Source organism: Puma concolor, chromosome B1, assembly GCF_028749965.1.
Source record: "Puma concolor isolate L17-30 chromosome B1, mPumCon1.1.hap2, whole genome shotgun sequence".
Lineage (NCBI taxonomy): Eukaryota > Metazoa > Chordata > Mammalia > Carnivora > Felidae > Puma > Puma concolor.
Window position 1 is genome coordinate 178574108 of NC_141670.1, and position 26054 is coordinate 178600161.

A 26054-nucleotide genomic window follows, 5' to 3' on the forward strand; every position below is an offset into this window, starting at 1 on the left:
ATTATAGAGTTTTTAATTATAGAAATTAAGAAACTGAAGTCAATGAAGCAGATGAAATGATTCAACTTTCGCTTGGTAGTTGGAAAAAGAAGATTCAATTTCACGTTTGCCCATGAATGTTCTCAGGATGAGAAAAGTAATGTTTAGTGGAATTAAATGGTTTGTGTAAGGTCATTAGGTACCAGTCGTTCATCTTAGGTAACTGGGTCAGAGCTGCTTCCTCTAGAACAAAACTCTTGTTGAAATCTTTTCTTTTAATTTTCAGTTCCAGATCCTCTCTATGGTTCTTTGTTTGCTAGTACACTTTACAGATTGCTAATGGTTAATGCTGAAACATAACAAGTAAACTCATGGGCTTTCCCCTTCTGTCCTCAGAGCTTGCATTTTTTACAACGTTCCCTTAGCTTGACCAATGCCACCAGCATTAGCACTGGTGTAAGTGCCCAAATCCTGGACGTCATTTTTGACTACTAGATTCCTCATGCTTCACCCCTTTGTCACTGAATCTGAATGTTCTTTCTCCTGGTTATCTCACAAATGTAGTTACTAATCTAATGCCAGTGTCTTCAGCCTTCATTTCTTTCCATGTCTAGTAAGAAAGTCTCTTAAAACTGATCTTCATTTATTTTCTCTTCCTCAACACCTCCAAGCATTCACTACTCTGCTCTCAGAGTAAAATAAAAGATTATGAGTGTCCCTTTGCTAATTAAACTATATTATGATTTCCCACAGTACTTACTAAAACTCACAGTTCCCTATAACTAGTTCTTTTCCTTTTCATTTCACCTCTTTAGACATTTTTGTTTGTTTTTAACTGACTATGTTTTATATCTGTTTTAGATTCACAGCAAAACTGAGTGGAGGATACAGGGATTTCCCTTATACACCTACTCCTGCACTTGCATAGCCTCTCTAATTATTAGCATCCTCACAGAAATGGTACATTTGTTAACAATTGATGAACCAACATCGATGCATCATTATCACCCAAAGTTTGCATTTTTCTTTAGAATTCCCTCTGGGTATTGTACATTCTATGGGTTTGGACAAAAGTATAATCACATATATCCACCATTGTAGCATCATACAGAGGAGTTTCATTGTTCTAAAAATCCTTCGTACTCTGCTTATCCACCTTCCCAAACCATTGATGCAACCATTGATGTTTTTGCCACCTCCATAGCATTGCCTTTTCCACAGTGTCATACAGTTTGAATTATATAGTATACAACCTCTGCCTAGCTGTTTTTCTCCAATTATAAAAAAAAAAATATCTTACCTCTTTGGGTAGGCCCACATTCTCTTATTTCTTTTTTTCTACATCTACTATTGTTTCAACTGGTAAGCGATTTCTTCTAATCCTTTATGTAATTTTATATTTAGTCTTCAGTTGAAATGCTACTTCCTTAGAAATGCTACTTCCTTGCAACTTCACAGAAATGTCCTAGAATAAGTATACTTTCCTATGTATAACTCCATGACATGTAGTATATCTATCTTTCTAATGCTTCCTTTCAAAACTATGTGATTATTCTTAATTATGTGTGTAATATTCTTTTGTCCTGCATATTTTAAGCCTCATTAGGACAAGTATTACATCTTTCACTTACAATGGTGGATCTTCAACAACTAGTGTGGAAATTACTATAGAATGTTTACAAGGATGCCTGGATGGCTCATTTGGCTGATTTCAGCTCACGTCATGATCCCAGGGTCGTGAAATCAAGGCCTGTGACAGGCTCCATGCTGAACATGGAGTCTGCTTAAGTTTTTCTCTCTCTCTCCTTCTGCCCCTCTCCCCTGTTCATGTGCTCGCTCTCTCTCTCTCTCTTTCTCAAATATATATATTATTACAAAATATATGGAATGACTAAATAGAGTAGTGCCTACATACTATGAGGATGGGGGAGCAAGGTGGGCAAAATGAATTCATATGGAGAACGAAGCCTAATGCATACTTGATAATAACCTGTGTATTATATATTCAGTTAGGGAATCATAAATTTAAGAAATAATTAAGCCAGTCTAAATAAAAATGCTAGGAAATGTTAGTAAATATATATGCACTCCTGAATAGTCCCTTAAAGTTACATATTTATGAAAACATATCAGCAGGTAAAGAAGTTTGCTTTTTTTCCCCCTAGAAGCCATAGAAGAACATCTTACAAGGGTAGCTATTTTTAAACATGGGTTTTAGTGGTTTGAAAATTTTATTCTTTGTTATTAACTTTTCTTTAATTGATGTATGTATTCTCCTACAGAAAGACATTTTTCCTTCTTTATTCTCTTTAACTTCCTAATCCTTTTGGATAATGTTCTTACATGTTCTTTTGGGGAACTCCATTCAGACTAAACAACAATAACAACAACAACAAAAACAGACAAATCACAGTGGTATCGTTTTGTCTTAAGCAAAACTCTCTGGCCCAATTATGGAAGACTGAAATAGAAATGAGGTTGCTGAGTATGGATTTCTGTTGAGCAAACAGTTATCACTTGTTTTAAACATACTAGTGCCCAAAACTGAGCCAGACAAACAGATGGAGACTGTACAAAATAAGCTGTATAAGCTCCATTGAGGATGGAGAATATATGTATATTGGAGAATATGTATATATGGAGAATATGTGTATATATATATATATACACACAAACATATATATATATATATATATAAATTTATATATATAAATATATAAGCTTTATATATTTATAAGCTTTATATATATATATATTATATATATATATAAATATTTATATATTTATAAGCTATATATATAAGCTTTATATATATATATATATATATATATATATATATATATATAAGCTTTTTGTTTTTTCTTTACAGAAATTTTATAGAACCCTCTTCCTAGCAAGAGTTCTTTCACGAAATTTATAGCTCATGTAATAATATAAACAGTGAGAGAGAGAATATAAGATTCTAAGATTTTTTGTTTTTGATGTTCTAAATGGACTTTTGCTTTTCATACAGGAAATCGATAGGCTTTCGGGCATCAACTTCACATGGATATTAACAGTGCTCTCTAAAAGTATATTTGACTGGATACTTCTTTCATTTAAACTTCACTTGGGGCGCCTGGGTGGCGCAGTCGGCTAAGCGTCCGACTTCAGCCAGGTCACGATCTCGCGGTCCTTGAGTTCGAGCCCCGCGTCAGGCTCTGGGCTGATGGCTCGGAGCCTGGAGCCTGTTTCCGATTCTGTGTCTCCCTCTCTCTCTGCCCCTCCCCCGTTCATGCTCTGTCTCTCTCTGTCCCAAAAATAAATAAACGTTGAAAAAAAAATTAAATTTCACTCAATCTTTTTCCTATATTTTGCAGTAGACAATGGTTCTGATTATGCAGGAATAATTTTTTTTGGTTTATTCTTTCTGCATTTCTCCTTTCTCCAGCTTTAACTATTTGCTATTATATTGAGAGACAAGACAAATTTCCATTCAAAATATTGAAGCTAACTTACCAAAAAGTTATTTCAAGGAGGAAAACAAATTTTTCAGAAATATCTTTGGTTTTAAGCACATTTTCATTATGTATTAGTAAATGAGACACATATCACGACAAAAGTGGTGATTGTGCTTCGAAGATAATACATTATTTATCAAAATTTAGGCTTGAAGCATACATTCAATATTTTCCTGTGAAGATCTCAAGTATATTAATTAGAATTCTAATGAAAATCATATTTTTCCCATCTAGCTTAATGTTGTAATATAAGTATTTAAACAGACAATCTCAATGAGACTTTGAGCCTATGGTCAGTAATAACACTATGGAACTAGAATCTAGGCAAAATTGTACAGAGATCTTATTAGACCATTAGTTAATTGCTTAGTTGGATCAGGAAAATAGCACATTGTCAAAGGCTAACAAAGCACCATGTCCAGCATCCACAAAATGAGCATTGACAGAGCTCAAAGAAAAGACAATACTGTTTTTCAGATTGATTCTTGTAATCATAACATTTAATGTAATTAAAGTCGATAATCTGCAGTCTTATAACTGCAAAAACTTTGGTGGCTTATTCTTAACCATCTCTATTAATGAACATTCCATCTTTCTATTTAATCCAAATAAAACGCTCAGTCTTCCTTCATTTTCCTATTCCGTCATCCTAATTCTAAGCCATGAAATTGCATCCACAATGCTACCATTTTGTAACCAATACTACTTCTCTAATGTTACTCTGCTGGCTAAGCCGTTTGAACTAATTCGCCTGCATCTATTTTCATCTGCAAACTGTTTTCAGTGCAACAGCTAATGTGATCCTTCAAAGACAGTTCCTCTGCTCAAAATCCTCCAATGCCTCCCCATTTCACTCAGAGAAGGAAAAACCAAGCCAACACCCTCACAATGGTCTGTAATATTTGACCATAATAGGACCTTCAATTTCTTCTGATTTTATCTTCTACTATTCCCTCCTAATCACCAGTTCACCTACATCTTCTCCTTGATGTGATTTAAACATTCCAGGTATGCCCCAGCTATAAACCCTTTGCGTCAGATATCCCCCCTATCTGAACAGAACTTTCCTCAGATACTCACATAGCCAGCCACTTCTCTTTCAAATCCTTGCATAAATGCCATCTTCTCCAAGACACCCCACCTTAACCATCTGATTTAAAGTTGTGACCTTTCCCCGTCCTCTGACATACTGGTGTGTATGATTCAATGTACCCTTCTCCATTTCTTTGCCTTCAGTGACACTTACTTCTACTTTGCTATGCAATTTATTGTTTGTTATGCTGTTTGTATAAGCTCTGAGAGGAATTTTTTTTTTTAATCTGTTTTGCTCAGTGATGCATTTCAACTGCCCAGAACAGTGACTGTAATGCAGTAGACAGCCAATAAGTATCCCAGAGAATGAATGAAAGGATGATAACCCAGCACCTGCATCTTGATTGCTTGCTGAACACGAGATATTTTTGTGTGGGGGGGACTCTTGACAGCAGAGGGCAAGCCAGATGGTCAGAATGTTCACTAACTGCGATGAGGCATTTTATAGGACATCTTGTTAGATTGAGGTACAAATTGATGGCTGTGCCTTGCATTTCTATGGGGATAAGCTATATTCTGGAATCCAAAGAATGTGTTAATTTATAACAATATATCTTTTCTTTAAAATCTCATCAATAATCCCTAAGTTTTTTACACCATAGTAAATTTAGGGACATTGGGGAAAATATGAAAATGCTTTAAATATCTTACATATCAATACTCATGACAAAACTCCTAGAGTTTTAATAATTATAAATTATTTGATAAACATTAAAACAGTACTGTAGTGGAGTTAAATGTAATACCCTTTATGTTATGTGATATTAAGAAACTATACACACACCATACACATATGTACATACAAATTATAGATGAATTTGAGAACCATAAAATATCTGAAAAAAATGATCTTGAAAATAAGATATAAATATAATCTTAATTGTATCATCTAAGTGATTTGAAGTTAAATTGCACTGTAACATTCTTACATTAATACAATACTTGAAAATTTTCCTTTGGAAATCGAAATGAGCTTTATCACTGGATATTTTCTGATACTTCAGAGTTTCAAATTACCCCATGGCATAAATAAGGTCTGTATTTGAGAATTTTGACATACAGAAAACAGAGAAGCACAAGAAGTTTTTAAAATATGTCAGAGGAATAATTTTATGTCCTCTCGCCTTAGCTAAATTAAAATAAAAGTCCATATGCTATCAAGTACATTAGCAGTGGATACTTATTATTGATTTTGCTAATAATTATTTCTTTGCCTTTTGCAAATAGTAATGGTAGTAACAGCAATGGTAGCATTAAGAGCAGAAACAACAATAAAATGCATATTTGGTGTTTACAATGTGCCAGTCATTACATTAAGTGTTGTACATTTGCCAATTTTTTTCCTAATGCTTAGGGATAATACTAAGGTGACTTCTGAAACTGAAGACTATTTTTTTTTTAATCATTGTGAAACTTTTATGGAAAGAAAACATCATAAGGCAATATTATTTGAAAACACAAACTATTTCCTTTTCCTTATTATGGAGAATATTTTTCTTTGAAAATTATTTGTAAGAAAAATTTTGCCATCTATATAGATCAATGTGGCCACTGGCAATGTCACCCAGATACTTGCATTATAAATGAGTGAATCCTTGGGGCGCCTGGGTGGCGCAGTCGGTTAAGCGTCCGACTTCAGCCAGGTCACGATCTCGCGGTCCGTGAGTTCGAGCCCCGCGTCGGGCTCTGGGCTGATGGCTCAGAGCCTGGAGCCTGTTTCCGATTCTGTGTCTCCCTCTCTCTCTGCCCCTCCCCCGTTCATGCTCTGTCTCTCTCTGTCCCAAAAATAAATAAACGTTGAAAAAAAAATTAAAAAAAAAAATGAGTGAATCCTAGTAAGGATGTCTAAGGTTTTGTTATATACATTTTGTAAATGTCGTTTTGAGAGACTACGACTAAAACAATTATACCCATATGACAAGTTTTAGGGAAGGAAGAGTTCAAATGACATGATAGTGTGTGAACTTTGTTATTTATGGCTTGTAGTAGAACTCAATCATGATGGATTATTAGAATTTTATTAAATAGAAGTGTTTTTGTTTGTTTGTTTGTTTGTTTTCATGTTGTTTTGTGTTTCTAACACAGAGAGAAGGAGAGTGTGCGCATGTGCGAGCAGGGTAGCGGGGAGAGAAAGGAGAGAATCTTAAGCAGTCTCCGTACCCAGTGGAGAGCCAGACATGTGGCCCAATCTCATGACCATAAGATCATGACCTGAGCCAAAATCAGGAGTCAGTTTGCTTAATTGATTGAGCCACCCAGGCACCCCAGGAATGGTTTTAAAAGTAAACGCTTTAAAATTAACCTTATAATAAGAAAAGTGAAATGCTCATCGGAATCAAACAAGCAAATCAATATCAAACTGTCCAGTGAAGGTACCCTTAGCTATAGTATGGTCAGTTTGCACTCAAGTAAATATACAGGGCTATTTTAATACTGAGCAAGGCAGTTTGATGGTTAACCTCAAAATTGCTATTGACTCTTTGCATAGAGTAAAGCAATCAACATGTGGATTTATCACTTATTTCAAATTAGTTTTATTGAAAGATCTCAATTTTCAAAGTCATTCTAAAAGACTACTTATTAAGAGGTTACTCTCTGCAAAATAATGTAGAGGTCAGAAAGAAAAATATATTAAGATTCTAATTAGAAAAAAATTAAGTCATATAACTACTTTTATATTGTATTAGCCAATAATAAAGAATGACCTGCTTTAAATGGAAGGCAGGGGAGCTAATGTGGATGTCTTATATAAGCCTACATAAGAAATAGTTTGTAATTACGTTATAAGCTTCCTTATCTACTGTGGAGATTGCATCAGTTTGTGCATAATTTTTTTTCTAAGAAGATTTGTTATCTAAAAATAATCTCTTTTTAAAAGATATTTATTTATTTTGAGAGAGAGAGAGCACAAGTGAGGGAGGGGCAGAGAAAGAGGGAAAGAGAATCGTAAGCAGGCTCCCCACTATCAGGGAGAGTCCAATGTGGTACTCGGACTGAGGAACCATAAGATCATGACCTGAACCAAAGTCGGCTGCTTAACTGACTGAGCCACCAAGGTGCCCCTCTAAGAAATAAGCTCTTATACATATGTTAAAAAATTGCTTGCAAACTATTCTTATGCTATGTCATGGGATCATATTCAATAGTGGTTAGTGCACAGAATCAGAAACAGATAGCCTAGTTTGATATGCAGTTTCCCTCCAGTATACCAGAAGATCTTGTCTAATACATGCAACCTCTCTGTCGCAGAGTTTACTGTGTATAAAATGTGGGAAGATAATAGTAGCTCCCTACCACATTAGATTGCTGTGAAGATACAATTTTTAAAAATGGGAAGTGTTTGAAACAGCACTGGCACATAGTAGGGATATAAAATTTAGCAAAGATTTATTTATACTAAATATCATATATGACAAAGATCTAAAATGTCATATGATATGTAAGGTATACTACATGATTATATAATATGTAATACATGATATAAAATATGTAAAACATGTATTTAACATATATGACATACATATTTAATCTATATAAATATATATCACCATGAGGAAAATTGAAAAAATAAAATACGAGTGTAAGACATTTTTTCTTAGCACAATAGAGTTTAATGCTGAATTAAAACAATATACATGTTTATAACATATAATACGACATTGGATACATTTATTTTTGCTACTTCAATATCCTCAATTTAGGTATATGGAAGTTTGTATTCAGAACTTTGTTATGATTGTAACTTCAACATTTTGTGGTTGCTTACAGTTAATTAAAAACTTACACATATAATTGTTTCAATAAAATAATAAAGGGCAATTTATAAGCAGTTCCTGATACATATTGATCTTACATATAAACTATATAGGATCACCCTAAGATCTGTTATGTCTATGTTACTCCACCTTAGGCCATTGCTTTGTGTTCCCTAAGGAGGAGCTTGAAAAGACTTACAGCTTCTTAGAAACTGTGCATTCAGGAAGGAAGGAGAAAAGTTGACCCACTTTCAAAAAGAAATCACCTTTAGAGTAGTTGTGGCTTGACAGACTCCCAATATGGCTATGTCAAAATGTGTAGCCTCCTCCCTTCACCCCCAAAATTCAGCATTACAGCATATACTGATGAACTTGATTTAACTCTGGTAAACTCTATCAAGTTTTTATCAATTACAGATTTGTTTGGTTTTATCAAATAGTCTATTTAGAAGAAAAATAGACATTTATGTCTCAAAGCTATAGCCTTAGCAAATATGGAGTATACTATTAGTATGCCCTGGTTCTATAGAATTAATTTTTACCAAATACCCAATGAAATTTTCTGAAAGACTGAAAGTGTTGCTCAGTGACAAGGAAAGTTAAGACAATTTGTAGCAGAGGCTATGTCAAAAATGGTTTACTAGTCTCCAATTTAAAGTTATTTGCAGGAGGACATACGCATCTATAGAGAAAGGACCTAAGAAGAGTGAAAAAGGAAGAAAGAGACAGAGTCCATAATTTTAGTGTATTAAGCAATATATTATAAACAGCTTTATGACATTTACTTACATACCATTGTTCTGTTAAGAAAATGCATTTTTAGTTTTATACGATCATAATACAACCATAGTTGTGAAAGCAATGTATGACAGGTTAGAGAAAAGTTGTTTGTAAAATTTGCAGCACATTTGGTTTCCCATGGGTGAGAGGATAAAGTTCTATAGATTATCTAAAGCTTTTTTCTCATATTTGCCAACAAGCAGCTTAGAAGATTAATTTTCAGCAGCAACAATTTTTTTTCAGATGTTTCTTTTTTTAATGTTTATTTATTATTGAAAGAAAAAGAGTATGAGAACAGGGGAGGGGCAGAGAGAGAGGGAGACAGAGGATCTGAAGCATAGAACCTGTTGTGGGGCTTGAACCCATAAACCCTGAGATCATGACCTGAGCCAAAGTTGGACACTTAACCAACTGAGCCACTCAGCAGCCCCATTTTTCAGATATTCCAATGATGTTTTAGTTTACTTCTGCTTATCTACACAGTAAAAAAGAAAATAAAGCAGAAAACAAAGCAACAGAATCAAACTTTGGGACATTCTCATGCTGAAAATCAGCTTTAGGAGCAAATAAGAGGGTACTTTTTTGACACTGGACTTCTCTGGCTTTGTACAGAGTACATTCAATGAGTCATTCAAAGTCCCTCAGTAAGGAATTCACCACTCAGGAAAGAAAGAAATGTCTCAAACAGAAGATATAGACTGGACTTAGCTTTGGGTACATCATTATCATTCAGGATGTTTATCTTTCACCAAAATACAACTCTGTAGGGAAGCTTTTTGTCTACTTACCAATGAAATATTAAACTCATTTTAAACAACCTAAATGAAAGATGTCTAATAACCATAGAGATGAGCTCACTCATTCATTTACTCCTTCATTTATTCAACATACAATACACATTTATTGCTTCCTCCATTGTATTATATATTAGGAATATAAAGGAGAAAAGAGATATACTCTCTATGCTCAGAGTTCACAATTGTAGGTGGAGCAAAAAGAAAAAGAAAAACTGATTAGAACATGGTATAGAATATGAAATTATATCACTTGTTTAAGTTAAAGAACAGAGAGTATGAACAATCCTGTTGCAGTTTTTAAGGGGAGTTTTATTGAGAGTTGGCTCATTGATGAAGTCAATATGACCCATTAGGTAATAAGATATATACCTTAACCATGTGCCATATTATTCAACCAATGAAACATGAAGCTATGTTAAATTTTAGTTCTTAATATCTGCATTGTTTTTAATATTTATTTTATTAAATTAAACATGTTCCTTATCGATATTAGGAACATTTCAACATGATTTACATTCTCTGGAAAACCTGACGTAATGAATAGGAAAATTTTGTTGAAGAATTTAGTAAAAAAAAAAAGTGTCCAGGGAAATGGACACTTACCTATTGAGGAAATAAAATTTAACTGGTTACTTTCTTTGAATCCACATGTAATCTGAAACAGCTAAACATAAGGGAAAAAAAACGAGTTTATGGGAATTTTTAAGAGGAGAATAGGTCATTTCTCTTAACAAGATTGAGAAGAAAGATAAAAGTTAATCTGAGAATGAAACTTCTATGAAAACAATCTAGTAAAAGCAACAATAATTTTGTAAATGTCAAGAGTTCTGGGGCAACTGGGTGGCTGAGTCGGTTGAGCATCTGAGTTTGGCTCAGGTCGTGATCTCACAGTTCATGGATTCCAGCCCTTCATCTGGCTCTGTGCTATCAGCACGGAGCCAGCTTGGGATTCTCTGTCCACCTCTTCCTCTGCCCGTCTCTGCTTGCACTCTCAAATATAAATAAATAAATGTAATTAAATATAAAACAAAAAAAACACAAAAAACAAGAAGAGTTCTGATTCATAAGTTGCATAGCAAATGGAGATTCTTTAATGTGTGGCCATGGAGATAAGCAGAGACACTTGACTACCTAATCCCTCAAAATGTCCCATCTGTGGAAATAAAACTGGTTTTAATACACACATGGCTTTACATGTTGTTCATTGATTTTACCTGTTAAATTAGTCAAGTAGTCATTTTGAGTAATTTTTAAATTTGCTGATTGCTATCAAATTTTTGTAATTAATACATTATTAAGCAAATAAACATCGTGTTCAAACTGCCAGGCACGTGGGTATTCCTTGCTGGTTGGTGCACTTCTATCAAGTATGAAGAAAATAAAAAAAAAAAATTGAAAAGTGAATAGTTAAAAGTAAAGAAACTCCACTTCTAGCATTTATTGAAAATAGAGTTTTAACTATTTGTATTAATAAATTAAAAATGTTTGTTGTGAAGAATGGAGACATGTCAACATGATTTATATTCTCTGGAAAACACAATTTACTTTGTGGATAAGTGTAAAATTTTATTAAAGAATCTAGTTTATAAAAGAAGGTATAAATGGACATTTACGTGTAGGGAGATACAGGTCTTGTTAATTTCTTTGATCCTCGTGCAGTAATAGCTGTCTTATTATTCCGAGAACGTGAATAGTCCTTAGAATTACAGATTTCTTGGCTAATGCTCACCCAGCAATGATGCTGTGGTCAGTTACAATACTTGGTCTGCTGTGCTAACTTGCAGGTAGAAATAAAGGTCATTAGTCACTGCAGAGTTATGCTCTATTGCACAGAAAATTTCCCTGTTTCTTAAGTTTATTATTTACCCAGGAGTCATACCCATGATCTGTGGTTTGTTGCAAAAAAAAAGTTTTCCCTGTTTGTGAAGATTATAGTTTACCCAGGAGTCACACTCATGGAAGAAGATCAAGTACCAGCACAAACTGCCAAAAAATGATAAGAGCTAATACACTTGCAGATGCACTCCGCGAGGAATTCTGGATTGAGATCAACTGTGAGCGAACAGATATTACTATTAATCAGCCTAAAGAGAATACTGTTAGAGAGGAAGGAAATGCTCTAGAGAGAGACATAATATGGAGATAGATTGAATTCTGGTGTTGCGGGCAAAATTTATTTTGATTTCTAGGAGAAAATAGGTGTCAAGAAACTTTTCTACATTACTAAAAATATTCATTCATTGGTAGCTATCAGAATTGTACTATAAAAAACAGATGGTGGTTCATAGTACTACTCCCATAATTTCAGTATGTTCAAAAATATATATAACCTATTTGGCTTGCAAGTGAGTTTAGTGAGATCAGGGGTCTCCCTTAACCCATCAGCATGTCTTCAGGGCTTTACACTATACTTGTCATAGAATGAAAGACTCAAATTATCAGATAAATAGTATTTTTCAATGTAGATTTATTTAAATGTAGATTTCAAATGTCGATTTATTTGAAATAAACTGGGGAATTTACACTACTACTTTGAATGATTCCCTCAGAATGCTTTTCCTTTTTAAGTCCATAGATTTCTTTATGTGACATAATATTATGCAGGGAAAAAAAAAGAAGATATTGAATCAAGTAAAGCAAACCCAAAAGGCTTCTTTAAGTGCTTTCATACTTGTAAAAATACTTTCTCCCTCTTTTCAGAGGTTTATTTAATTATATGTAATTTCCTGAAGTAACAATAACAAACACCTAATGACACTCATAGGTAGATTTATTAGATTTTTTAATTAAATTATTATAGTTTCTCCTCATCTTATTCTATAAATAAACATCTATGACATTTGATTTCAAGATACATTTACTATTTATGTAGCTGTGGACTGTTAGGTTAGATATTTGTTGAAATATTCAAATTCACAGAAATTAAGATTCCAATTCTATAAAATGAGGATTAAATTATTAACCCATGCCACAACAGTTTTGTGGTGATTTTAATAAGACATAAATGTGTATGACCAGCATCTTGCTCATTTACTTTTCTTTGTCAAGAATGTAAATCAGATGCTGTACTCTAAGCTATCTGTGGGCAGTAATTGTGTTTTGAGTGTACTTTGAAAAAGGGTATCTTTGAGTTTATCTTTGAGTACACACTGAGGAATCTAAAATTGAATTTGAATTCATCTGAAATTGATCATTGACCATCTGGGGGCATGTTGACTGACTACACTTTGAGAAACATTATACATTTGAGTGGAGCAGGATTTTCTTCACTACTAAAAGTAAATTATTCCTTTAATTAAAGTCTTATAAAAATACATGCATCAACTTTCAGAATAGCCCTTACTTTAAATAAATGCTAGAAAAAAAATATTTCAACTGTGGCAACACAAAAATGTCCTCATTACATGAATGGCTCCAAATGGTGCTCAGGGTTCCAAAATTGGGTCAGGGAAATGGGATGGAGATAGCATATTAGTATCTTAATAGAAACGACTTAAAGACTTACGTCAGCATTATTTGGTTTGCTGTAAATGGCACAGCCATATTAAATTATAAATAAAGGAAAAACTAAACATTCCACAGGCACTTAGACGGGATCTTTATATTTTCCTTATCCATTGTTCGCTCAACATCAAATGTAGGTGCTTTTCCCTTTTGCCTAACAAAACCTCCCCATTTTTGCTGCAGGGACTCTTCCTACTTACTGTTTACTACTCAAGGCACCCTATTATTATAAGCTCATTTCACCTTCCCCAGGTAGTTTTCTCAGCAGTTGTCACAATTGTATGTTGTGTGAGTGTGTACGAAGATGTGAGAGTATATGTGATATGTGTAGGCTGCGCGTGTATGTTTGTGTCTGAGTATATGATGGGAATATATTTTTGTTTTGAGTCACCATTATATCTCATTGTAATGTTTGGAACAGCATTTGGCATAAAGTAGGACCTCGGCTTTGAATTTTGTTTATCTACATATGAAATATTACAGAAAAGTGCTATCATTGCTGTTAATAGTAGCCCTTCTAAATTTGTCAATATTTTTCTTTTCCCTTTTTACACATATAAATTAATTTTAAAACATAATTAATAGTGCTTTTTTTTCTCTATTTTCTTCTTTCATTTTGTTTGACTGGCTTGGATCCATCACTTCCTCTCAAGACCTAGCCTCACTCTTTATTTCCCTCACTGCCCAAGGAGCACTTGTGTCCAGTCATGCTTTCAAAAGCCCTTTGTTCAGGTTTTCTCTAGATTTTTTCATCAGTGATTTTTTTTAAAAAAATAATGTTTATTTATTTTTGACAGCAAGAGAGAGGCAGAGTGTGAGACAGGGAGGGACAGAGAGGGAAGGAGACACAGAACATGAAGCAGGCTTCAGGATCTGAGCGTCAGCACAGAACCCAACACAGGGCTCGAACCCGTGACCCGTTGGATCATGACCTGAGTGGAAGCCGGATGCTTAACCAACTCAGTCACCCAGGTGCTCCATCAATGATTCTTGCCTTCTCAGTTTTGTGCCCCTTTAACTTACACGAACCCCCCTAATCAATCCCTCCCCAGAAACAGTTATCATCAGCGGTGATCCACTTAGCCTGATATCATGTTCTGGCGCAGGTAGAACATTTCCCTCCCCTGAGAATATCCACTTTATGGAGCTTAGTTAGTTTCTCTGGAGAGTCACATAGTGGACTTGTCTTTCTTATTGTGATCTTCTCATCAGTTCTTTGGAGCCTAATCTCTTTTTTATCCCTCTCTCCCTCTTCATTCACGATGTAAATGGTTATATAGCATCAATGTTTGGAGTTACCATCATTTACTTAATTAATCTTATATGTCAAACTTTTAGCTGATTACGTAGTTAGCTACTTAGCTGGTTTTTAAAATGCGTTTGTAATTGTTTTCTTGGATTAAATTCTTAGTTTCTCCTCTAAGTCATGGTGATTGAGCTCTAAATTCTCTCCAAGGATAAATGAATACACATCAGTAAATTAGGATTTATGCTTAGTTCCATGAGCTGTATAACTGGATGCGCCAGAGATGAAAAAGAAGGTAATTGGTAAAAGAAATTAAAAAAGAGAGAGAGAAAGAGAGAAGAAAGAAAGAAAGAAACTGCTGAAGTTAAAAAGGCATTTATTTGGCCTGTTATGACTTATAGAATACTCAAAAGGGATGTGGAGTTGCAGGGAAGGAAGAGTGGAAGAGAGGAAAGGGAGAGAATCCTGTGAAGGTAAGAGAGAGCAAAACACAAAGTATAATGTAGCCAAACTGACTTTCTGCTAAAATTGTATTAGGAGGGGAATGAATGCAAAAGTAGGAACTGGAATGTCAAAGATTTATGTTACCAACTGATACATGCCTGAAAGAAGTGACCCTGCGAATATTCCTCTGGATTCTCCACTTACTCTGGACCTCGTGTCATTTTAAAATGGTCTAAGGAGTGGGATGCCTGGGTGGCTCCGTCGATTAAGTGTCTTACTTCGCTGGCTCAGGTCATGGTCTCACGATTTGTGGGTTCAAGTTCACTCAGGTCATGGTCTCATGATTCGTGGGTTCAAGCCCCGCGTCGCGCAATGTGCTGACAGCTCAGAGCCTGGAGTTTACTTCTGATTCTGTGTCTCCCTCTCTCTCTGTACCCCCGCATCCTGCTTGCTTTCTGTCTCTCAAAGGTGAATGAATGTTAAAAAAAAATTTGATGGTCTTAAATGTTGTCAGTGCCTCCCTCAGTTAAGCATCCAACTCTTAATCTCAGCTCAGGTCATGATCTGACTATTTATGATTTCGAGCTGATGGTACAGAGCCTGCTTGGGATTTTCTCTTTCCCTCTCACTCTGCCCCTCCCTTGTACTCTTTCTCCCTGTCTCTAAAAAAATAAATAAATAAACTTTAAAAACAAAATGGTCTATCAGATGTTTTTGATTTTCAACTTCAAATTGTCCCTTCTCTTTCCAATTGCAGGTGTTTTGAGGTCTCATTAATGTTTAATGATAGAATACGTTTCTTGAATGCTAATACTCACCTTGAGTGTGGTATTCTTCACAGAAATCATCTTATTTTAAAAGCACATCTAGAGATGCAAAATACATTGTTAAGGGTTAAATAGTAAAATGTTATAAAGGGCTCTTCCATCCGTCTTTCAAAATGTATTCACTTATTTGTTTGAAAAAACATATACTAAGTAGTCATATTTAAGAGACTTTACTTAAAATGCCTTTTCTAAAGCCCTGGAGAAGGTTGGGAAGAAAATGCAAGAAAAAAGAAAAAACTTGAAAGGCATCTGGAAATGTATCTTTACAACTTCAGTACTGTACTTTTCTTGGAGTTTTGGGCTCCTACTCTCAAATGAAGGAATTCCCAGAAGATCCAAAATGATCTGATGTTCACATCAATTACTTGAATGCACAAAGCCCAAAGTTTAACATGAACGTTTTTGTAATGTTTAATTATTTATTTTGAGAGAAAGAGCGAGAACGAGGGGGTAGGAGGAGAGAGAGAGTGGGAGGGAGAGAATCCCAAGCAGGCTTACTGTTGTCAGTGTGGAGCCCGACGCTGGGCTTGAACTCACAAACTGTGAGATCATGACCTGATCTGAAACCCAGAGTCGGATGCTTCACAGACTGAGGCCACCCAGATGCTCCTAACATCAGCTTTTTGAATGACAAGAGAGTCTTGACTAACTTCCATAAGACCCATTAAAACATGGACAATAACTTTATCATTAAAATGATAATTGCTGATGGATAACAAAATGATTCTAGCTATACCAAATAAGGTTTCAAAAGGAACGATGGTGCTGAATTGACATTTAAGTTTAATGCCCTGAACAATAACCACAAAATGGTGAAATCCTTGTAGTGACCTGATCGCCTTACTTGTCTATACTCAGGCCGAATTCTGCCCTATGTTTATCTTGGTGGTGTGTAGGCCATTGAGTTGCTATACCAGTCCAGGTGCTAACGGCCTCCTGAGTACAGTAGGCATTCTGTCCCTGAGCCTGTATCATAAGTCTTGTGATTCAGCCCCCCCCCCAAGAATTATTGATATGTCAGGCTGCATGCTGTTCAGTTGGGCAAGAATGGCACATTTAGAGTTCTGTTGTGTCCATTCCTTGGAATTGTTGTTTGCTCTTGAGGTGACTTTCATGATTAGAAAATAAAATCCAGTTATCAAAGTGAAATAAGAAACTTTCTAAATGTGCAAACATACAATGGGACTTCTGAAAGAAATGAGGAAACTGATAAAGTCAGATACAGTCGCTTCTCATCACTGATAGTAGTTATGTTTTGTTGAGTGTTGTGGACCCTGAATTAGAAAATGTGGAAATTCAAGGTTCGGTTTTTGCAGAGCCTCTGTTCACAGCATTTAGTTAACTGACCCGTGCATACCTTTGTTTTATGTTCGTTTCTGTTTGTTTGGTTTAATAATTATTTATTTAAATTCCAGTTAGTTAACATGTCTATTTCTATTTAAACATACCTTATTTATTGTTTTATGTTCGTTTCTGTTTGTTTGGTTTAATAAGTATTTATTTAAATTCCAGTTAGTTAACATGTCTATTTCTATTTAAACATACCTTATTTAATATCTGTTGTTTCACTAACATTGAACTCATAGCCTACGGCACTGTAACTCATACCATAAAGCACCCTGCAGTCCTTTAGCATTTGGGAACATTAGGCAGAACTTCAGCAGTATGCTTGTGAGGCATTAAAAAAAAAATCCCCCAAAAAGCAAAAAAAAAAAAAAAAAAAAAAAAAAAAGTGAAAAGTGGTACTAAATAGATTGGAAAAAACATACTCATTTACAGTGTTAGAGCTGAAACAGGATGGCAGAGCTTTACTTTGCTCCATCGACGCTGGAAAGTGCATTTTGAGGGACAATTTTTTTTTGTCACCCGACCTGCAACATGTTCAAGGTGAAAGCATTATGAACCTTAATTTTATGGTTACAAATAAATTTTAGTGAGTAGCCAAATTCTCAAATATTAAATCCATGAATAGTGAAGATCAACCGTATATCTCAAATGCATTAGAAAAACAAATATTTTCTTTTTCAAAAGTGACACAAGTTGATTGGGTATTTCAGAAAAATATTTAAGAATATTGTCTTTTCCGGGACCTGATGGATGATGGTGTGTCTGAAATATTTATTTAGAATTATTTCTAAGTCTTAGGAAGATGAAAATGCCTATTTTTTACTGTTATCCTTTAATATTGTACTCTTTCCCTATTTGAGATGTGTAAAACATCATATGCATAATTTCTAGGTATCTTGAACATTTGCATTTCTTTCTTAGGGAATTATCATTTTTGTACCCAGAACTTTTATTTTTCTATTGATTTTTTTCCTATGATGTTTAAGTGCACTTTATATTTTTATGACATTAATCTTGTATCTCTTAATAATTTCCCTTTTTTTTCAATTTAGTTATTTGCTGTTTCAATTGGATTTATTTGTATGTGCAGGTCCAAAACAATCCTGTGGCCTCAGCAGCTCCGGGCCAGTGGAAGGAAGTGGTTTAACATTTTAACATGTATAGGACATCTGTCTTCTTCTGTCTCAGCCCTGTTCTCTTTATTATAACTAACTTTTGAAGAACACATTTTTTTTTTTTTTTGGTAAATACAACTCCTAGAGTCCCTTTGTTTATCCCTTACTGTTGAATTTGCAGGTATGTATGTAGTGTCCGTTAACCCCAATACTATGGCTTCTGGATTGGTAAATGTAAATATCTCCAGAATCAGGCTAAGAAGCCTTGTAGAAATTAGTAGAGGTCATCTTTTGCACATACTAACTCCTTAAGCCTTTTTGCAAGCCTTCTTTTTTTTGCCAATAAAATTTAATTTAATGTAAAAGTCAGCAAATATATAATGTCTTTTGTGTGTAGAACTGTGACCATTGTATATTTTATGTTTAGTATTATGATGGGTTGTGGATCATTCTATCATTCATCTTCCTTCTACCTATTTTTTTTTTTTTACGTTGGCTGCTCTTTCTGGTTTATTCATCTCCAGTAGTATATGAGAAACAACGATAAAGATGAAAAACATGGCAAAAATAAATTTTGAAAAGAAAATATTCCAAGAATATAACATATATGAAAGGAATGGAATAGGCATCTAGAAGATAATGGTTAATAGTGAAACTTTTACCAAAACATAAGAACTTTGATAATCCCATGATGTTAGAGAGATCATAAACTCCGTCAAAAGTTACATGAAGCCATGTCAGACACTAATTGTTTTGTGTATTGTTTGGAGTAGACCAAAGATAAACACAAACAGGAATATTGGTGTTTGATAAATAATCTGTGGGCTTGGTTTCAGTGATGATTTCGGAAATTTAAAGGGGGAAATTCCACATACTGGGAGTTCACAGACATAGAAAATCAGAACTAATGAAAAAGTCATGAATGTGCTTAGAGAAGCACTAGAACACCAGTCAGTGTGATTTCCAGTCCAGCAGCACTGCCATTATCTAGGAACTTGCTGGAAATGCAAATTGTTGGATCTGCTGCATGCCTACTGAATCTGGTTTTCATGGGATAAGACTGTACAATCTGTGTCTTTAACAAAGACTCCCCTGTATTTCTTATGCATGCTAAGTCTTCTGAGAACCACTGAGTCAGAGGACAGAACAACATAGGGAAAGCATAAGTAAGGTCCTTCTGTGTGTGTGTGTGTGTGTGTGTGTGTGTTTGCGTATGTGTGCACACACTTGAATGTGAATGTGTGTCCCCCTATCCTATATGTAGAAATATCATGTAAGTAATACAGTAATTGAATATCACCAAATGTAATGATATCTACATGTACCAGACAATTTGAAATCTGGAGTCCAAGAGATTGCCAAGAATTCAGTTTTTGTTCTCACAGCCAAGATACAACGACACCGGATTTACTATGTTTCCTGAGTAGGAACTCCAGAGTATTGGTTAAGTATATGGGCAGTGAAATCATACCGCCTGGGTTTAACTCCTAATTCCCACTTACTAACAGTATGCCATCAGACCAATTACTCAGTATTGCTTTGCTTGTGTTACTGATTTATAAAATGGAGACATCAATGATACTTATAAGTTTCCTATAAGAATTACACAAATGAATACTTTAAAATACCTAAAAACGTTTACAAAAAGTACAGTTGACCTTTGAACAACACAGGTTTGAACTGTACAGGTCTATTTATATATGGATTTTTCAAAAACTAGGGTACTGTAAATGTATGGTCTCTTATGATTTTCTTCACACATCTTCTCCAGCTTCCTTTACTGTCGGAATACAGTATATGATATATATACAAAATATGTATTAACAGTTTATGTTATTTGTAAGGCTTCCAGTCAACAACATACTATTAGTAGTTAATTTGGGGGGAGTCAAATGGCATATTCAGATTTGCCACTGCAATGGGAATTGATGCCCGTAAACCCCCTGTTGTTCAGGGTCACCTGTAGTAAAATTTTAATATTAGGTCTTATTTATATGAATTCATTACTAGAATTGATAGTGTATGTATTCCTGAATATAATTACACAGATGGAGTCCTTGTCCTACTTTTATATATTCCCTAAAATACCTAGGAATTCAAATTAATTTTCAATAGGAACCCTTAGAGTGATACCCAATAAACTTTGGCATTTTTATTAGGGACAGGTATTTCCTATAATCCTATAATCCACTTTTTTCCTTTTGTCCGAATGGCATTTTTCCATATTCCATCTGTCATTGGCACAGTCTCCTAATTTAGGAGCATAGAACTTTATCTTAGCCAGACAGATGTGCTTTGCTAGCCTTCCAGAGTGTAACAATGTGCCCGACACTCCATTTTCCTGACAATTGGGTGAAATCCCTTTATGTCTTTGTGTACAGGTTCTGTGCATCAGAGGGAGCTCTTTTACCCATTCTTTGAAGTGGGACATCCCTGTCAGTCACTGCAGCCTATTGCATTTTTCTAAGACTTGTGCATTGATCCTTAATCTATGTCCCCTGAAAGGCTGCTATTTTTTACTATTCCATTTGACTTGCTAAGTTTATGGTTCCAATTAAAGGATTCTGGGTCACAGTTATAGCAGTTGCACACTGTCATCCAAAAGATCACAAATTTCATACATCTGTCTATGCGGCCTTATCCACATCTCATCAATTATAGCAGTCTATAAGTGTCTAACAGATTTTGACATTTATGTCTTCATTGGCAATAATCTTAAGGGGCCTATCCTTATATTTGAAGCATGAAGATACTTAAAAGTTACAATCTGTGATGCTAGCATTGGGAGACTTTGTATGCCCAAATCTCTTCTCTTCTTGAATGATCCTGTATGCTTTATAGATGCTTTCAAGGTACCTTCAAATAGTTGAGCTGGAATTAGGTGAATCCTATAGTTAAGCTGTCCCATAGATGCCAATGGGAGAGAAAATTGAAGGTCTTTCAGATTAAAAGTTCAAATTGTGATGATTGCACCTTTTAGCCTCCAAACTGGCTTTTACCTTGATCTCCCTAAGCCTGTTCAGTTCATCATATTGAAAAGATTATGACATTTTCTAAATCACCTGGGGGGGAGTATTCCATTTCAATTCAATGACTAAGTCATTCCCTGCGCCTACAAGTACTATCCTGCTGTGTTTAGTCCTTTAGTGTGGAAGTAATTCTCATGTTTATAAAGTTTTGTGGCTTTTTAAATCCCACAAGGAAATCTCACACTTTAATGTGAGATAAGCTGAAAGAAATTATTCACTGTACCTCAACTGGTCTAAAAGGAAAAGCTTATCAAAGTAAGGAAATGCTAGTTAAAGCCACTTCAAACATCCGTGAGGGGACATCACTGGGGAAACAAAACAATCACAGAAAATAGCCTTTTGATGTTGGGAATTTTGAATTGAGATACCATATCTGAATCTTCCTTTTTTACCAATAACATTTTCATAATTTTGAAAGTAATATGTATCCTCTGGAAAATATTAAAAACAAGAGAAATTACCTTCACTTTAATACCAAAACTTCTATGCATTTTTTTTCAGTGTGACTCTATACATAGATACATGAGTATAAGTAAAATCAGTTCTCTGAATTTAGGACTACTTTTTAAATCATTTACTTTGGAAATCCATGCCATTATATTTTTGAAATGGTGTTTAATATTTGCATGGATTAATCATATTAATTGCCACATTTTTTTGTTAACATTGATTTTTTTTTTGAATTACAAATTAATTATATAGTCATGAACATCCTTGTAAGTAAATCTTGGCTTATGTCCTTAGTTCTTGCCTTAGAGTGAATGCCTAGCGATGAAACTAATGGTTACTGAAATCGACACCTAAATATATTGCTAATATTTCCTCCATAAAGGTGGCACCGATTTTTTGCCTCAACTTCGGCAACAGTGTGTTCTATGAATTAAAAACGTATATATAAAAAAACTTTTAGGCAAAAAAGCAAAAGTGACCGCATTCCAAATTTCATTTACTGCTACACTGGAGAAAACATATCCTGCTTTTTCTTTTTTTCTTTTTTGTTTTTGTTTGTGCCTTCATGGATTTGTGTGTTAATTATCTTCACCATTTCTATTTCATTGATGTGAACACGGAAAAGTAAAATCCTTTTAACTTTAGTAGGTATTGTCTTTCCCTGATACAGTTTTAAAAAAGCAGAATGTAGGGGCACCTGGGTGGCTTAATGGGTTAGGCCTCCAACTCCTGTTTTTGGCTCTGGTCACGATCTTGTGGTTTCCTGAGTTCCAGTCCTGCATTGGGCTTTATGCTGGTGGTGCATAGTTTCTATATTGGTGCTGCTTACGATTTTCTCTCTCTGCCCCTCCTTCACTCATTCTGTCTCTGTCTCTCTCTAAAACAAGCTTTTAAATAAATAAATAAGTAATAAAAAGCAGAGTCTTTATTTAGCTTTTATAGCTATTTTTTGTCTGAAACAGAACTGGTGAAACAAGTGTCCCTTACCATTTGTTTGTTAATTTGTCAGAAGTTAAAAATCGCTTTTAAACCCTCTCTGCTCACACTGATGTTTATCTCTGTTAGAAAACTTTAATAGAGTTGTAAGGCCAATAGCAAGGAAGAAACTCATTTACTTTGCTGGGATTAATTCTAGGTGCAGGGCATGAGACCTTCCCGTTTATTGGTTATCATGTCATGAGCATAATTAAGCAACAGATCATTTTGACCTGCCCTCTTCTTAAAAATGTTTGTGCAACATGCTGGTCTAGTTTTTGTTCCCACTCCCTATAAGAATTACATGTTTTGGTCTTCATCTCACCCTAGCATACAAACCAAGTCATGAATTTGTAGAAGTCAAGATTTAATCTTGGAACAGCCATCTTTTTCAACTCGTAATATTTTGAAAACAATGTTGTCTAAGCTCCTCTCAAATATTAATCTCTATCCACAGATAGGAAACACACATTTCTGTCTAGTTCTCTGTAGTTTGCAATTCTTAGTTTTTAAAATCCAGGAAAGGTCACCATATCAATTTGTATAATCCTCTAATCAGTTACTGTTAGGGACTGCACAGTATGTAACAGTTTACATGTCCTTATGTTTTTATTCATGGTTTTATAAACAATTATTCACTTGACTAACATTTTTTCTATTATAAAAAGGCTGCAATAGGTACACGTGCTCTCCTACATGCAAATATAGGTGGTCGTGTTTGTATCAGTATGGGATTGATTTTATGTATGATGCTTACATTCTAATAGGTGTTATCAAATTGATTTCAAAAATTACAGAATTATTCTCCTTTATGGCACTGTATGTAAGCACAAACATTTTATTCCAATCCCTAGCAGAAATAAATGCTGTGTATTTCATGCTTGCCAGTCTGATACGTAGAAAATGATATCCGACTTTGACTTTAATTTGCATTTCTCTGATTACCCAGGTATTGTGCATTTTCATTCGTGGTACTTTGTTCAGTTCTAATTCTATGTTGGGATCCATCTTTTCATATATCTTTTGCCTATTTTCTATGGATACATTTGAGTTTTTCTTCATGATTTGTAAATGTATGTTTCATATTTTAACCATCACTTATCTTTCATTTATATTATAATATTTTATTCTCCAATTACTAATAAGGAGATTCAGTCAGTAATCAAAAACTTCCCCTTCAAAAATCCTCCAAGACCAGATGGATTCACTGGTGAATTTTACCAAACTTTCAAAGAATTAACACCAATCTTTCTCAAATTCTTGCAAAAAAATTGAAGACAAAGGAACTCTTCCAAACTCATTTTGTGAATCCAGCATTACACTAATACCAAAACCAGATAGGGATGCCAAAAGAAAATAAAATTACAGTTCAATGTCCCTGATGAACACACATACAAAAATTCTTAACAAAATATTAGCAAACTGAATTCAACCATACCTTAAAGGATCACACTCGATGATCAAGTGGGATTTATTCCAAGGATGCAGAGCCGGTTCAACATCCACCAATCAGTCAATGTGATACATCACATTAACAAAATGAACGATGAAAATCCTACCAGCATCTCAATGGATATAGAAAACATTTGAAAGCTTCAAAATCCATTTATGGTGAAAACTCTACAGAGAAGGTATAGAAAGGATGTACTACAATATAATAAAGGCCATAAATGACAAGCCCACAATTGACATCATAGTCAATGGTGAAAATCTGGATGCTTTTCCTCTAAGATCGGGAGTGTCAGGGAGCAAGAATTTGCAAACCTGAGAATGTTGGCCAGTAACCTTTTTCACTACCTTTCTTAACTTTCCCATAAAATACTATGGTAAGCTTTTCCATTTCTTTATATCTTCTTCAATTTCCTTCATAAGCTTTCTATAGATGAATGGATAAAGAAATTGTGGTTTATATACACAATGGAATACTATGTGACAATGAGAAAGAATGAAATATGGCCTTTTGTAGCAACATGGATGGAACTGGAGAGTGTTATGCTAAGTGAAGTAAGTCATACAGAGAAAGACAGATGCCATATGTTTTCACTCTTATGTGGACCCTGAGAAGCTTAACAGAAGACCATGGGGGAGGGGAAGGAAAAAAAAAGCTAGAGAGGGAGGGAGGCAAACCATAAGAGACTTAAAAGCTAAGAACAAACTGAGGGGTGATAGGGGGCGGGAGGGGAGGTGTGGGTGATGGGTATTGAGGAGGGTACCTGTTGGGATGAGCACTGGGTGTTGTATGGAAACCAATTTGACAATAAATTTCATATTAAAAACAAAACAAAACAAAAGTAACAAAAAAATACTATGGTAAGCAAATGACCCACAAAGGTACCCACACTCTGATTCTTGCTACCTGTATGTTTTCTTACATGGTAAAAATGGCTTTCTCATTGAAATTAAGGTTACAGACTTAAAGTAGCATTATCCGGATTGGCCCAATCTGATTACCCAAGCCTTTAAAGCAGAGAATTTTCTCCAGCTACAGAGAGAAGAAAGAGGTATTCAGAATGTGGGACTCAGTGCCCGGTAGCTGGTTTGAATATGCAGGGGTCAAAATTAAAAGAAACACAGGTGGCCTGCAGAAGCTAAGAGGCTTTCAGCCAACAGCAAAGAAACTAAGGCCTCAGTCCTATGAATGCACAGAGCTGAATACTACTAACAATTGGATAAGCCCAACAAATATCAGTCCAGGCCCAGCTCTTTGATTTCAGGCTTGTGAGCAGAGAAGTCAAGTGCACCAAACTTCTGATCTTGCAGTAGTGGTGTTCTCTATAATGTGCAGTAACAAATACAAAAGAAAAAAAAAAAAAGAAGGAAAGGAAAAAGCCAACAAATCCTAAATCTAAAATAAAACTCTAGTAGTAAAGCATTCTTGGAATTATAGATTTTTTTTAAAAATGGCAGGGGGGGAACGCTTTAAGTACACCATTGTTTAGCTTGACAGAAGACTATGTGATGTGAGTGGAATACTTTTTTTTTAAGTTTTTATTTTTCTTTTATTTTGAGAGAGAGAGAGCATGAGCAGAGAATGGGCAGAGAGAGTAGGAGAGAGAATTCCAAGCAGGCTCCACACTGCCAGCACAGAGCCCGATGCGGGGCTCGAACCCACAAACTGCGAGATCAAGACCTGAGCCAAAATCAAGAGGCAGAAGCCCAACAGACTGAGTGACCCACGCACCTCGTGAATGGACTACTTCCTTTAGGCAACAAA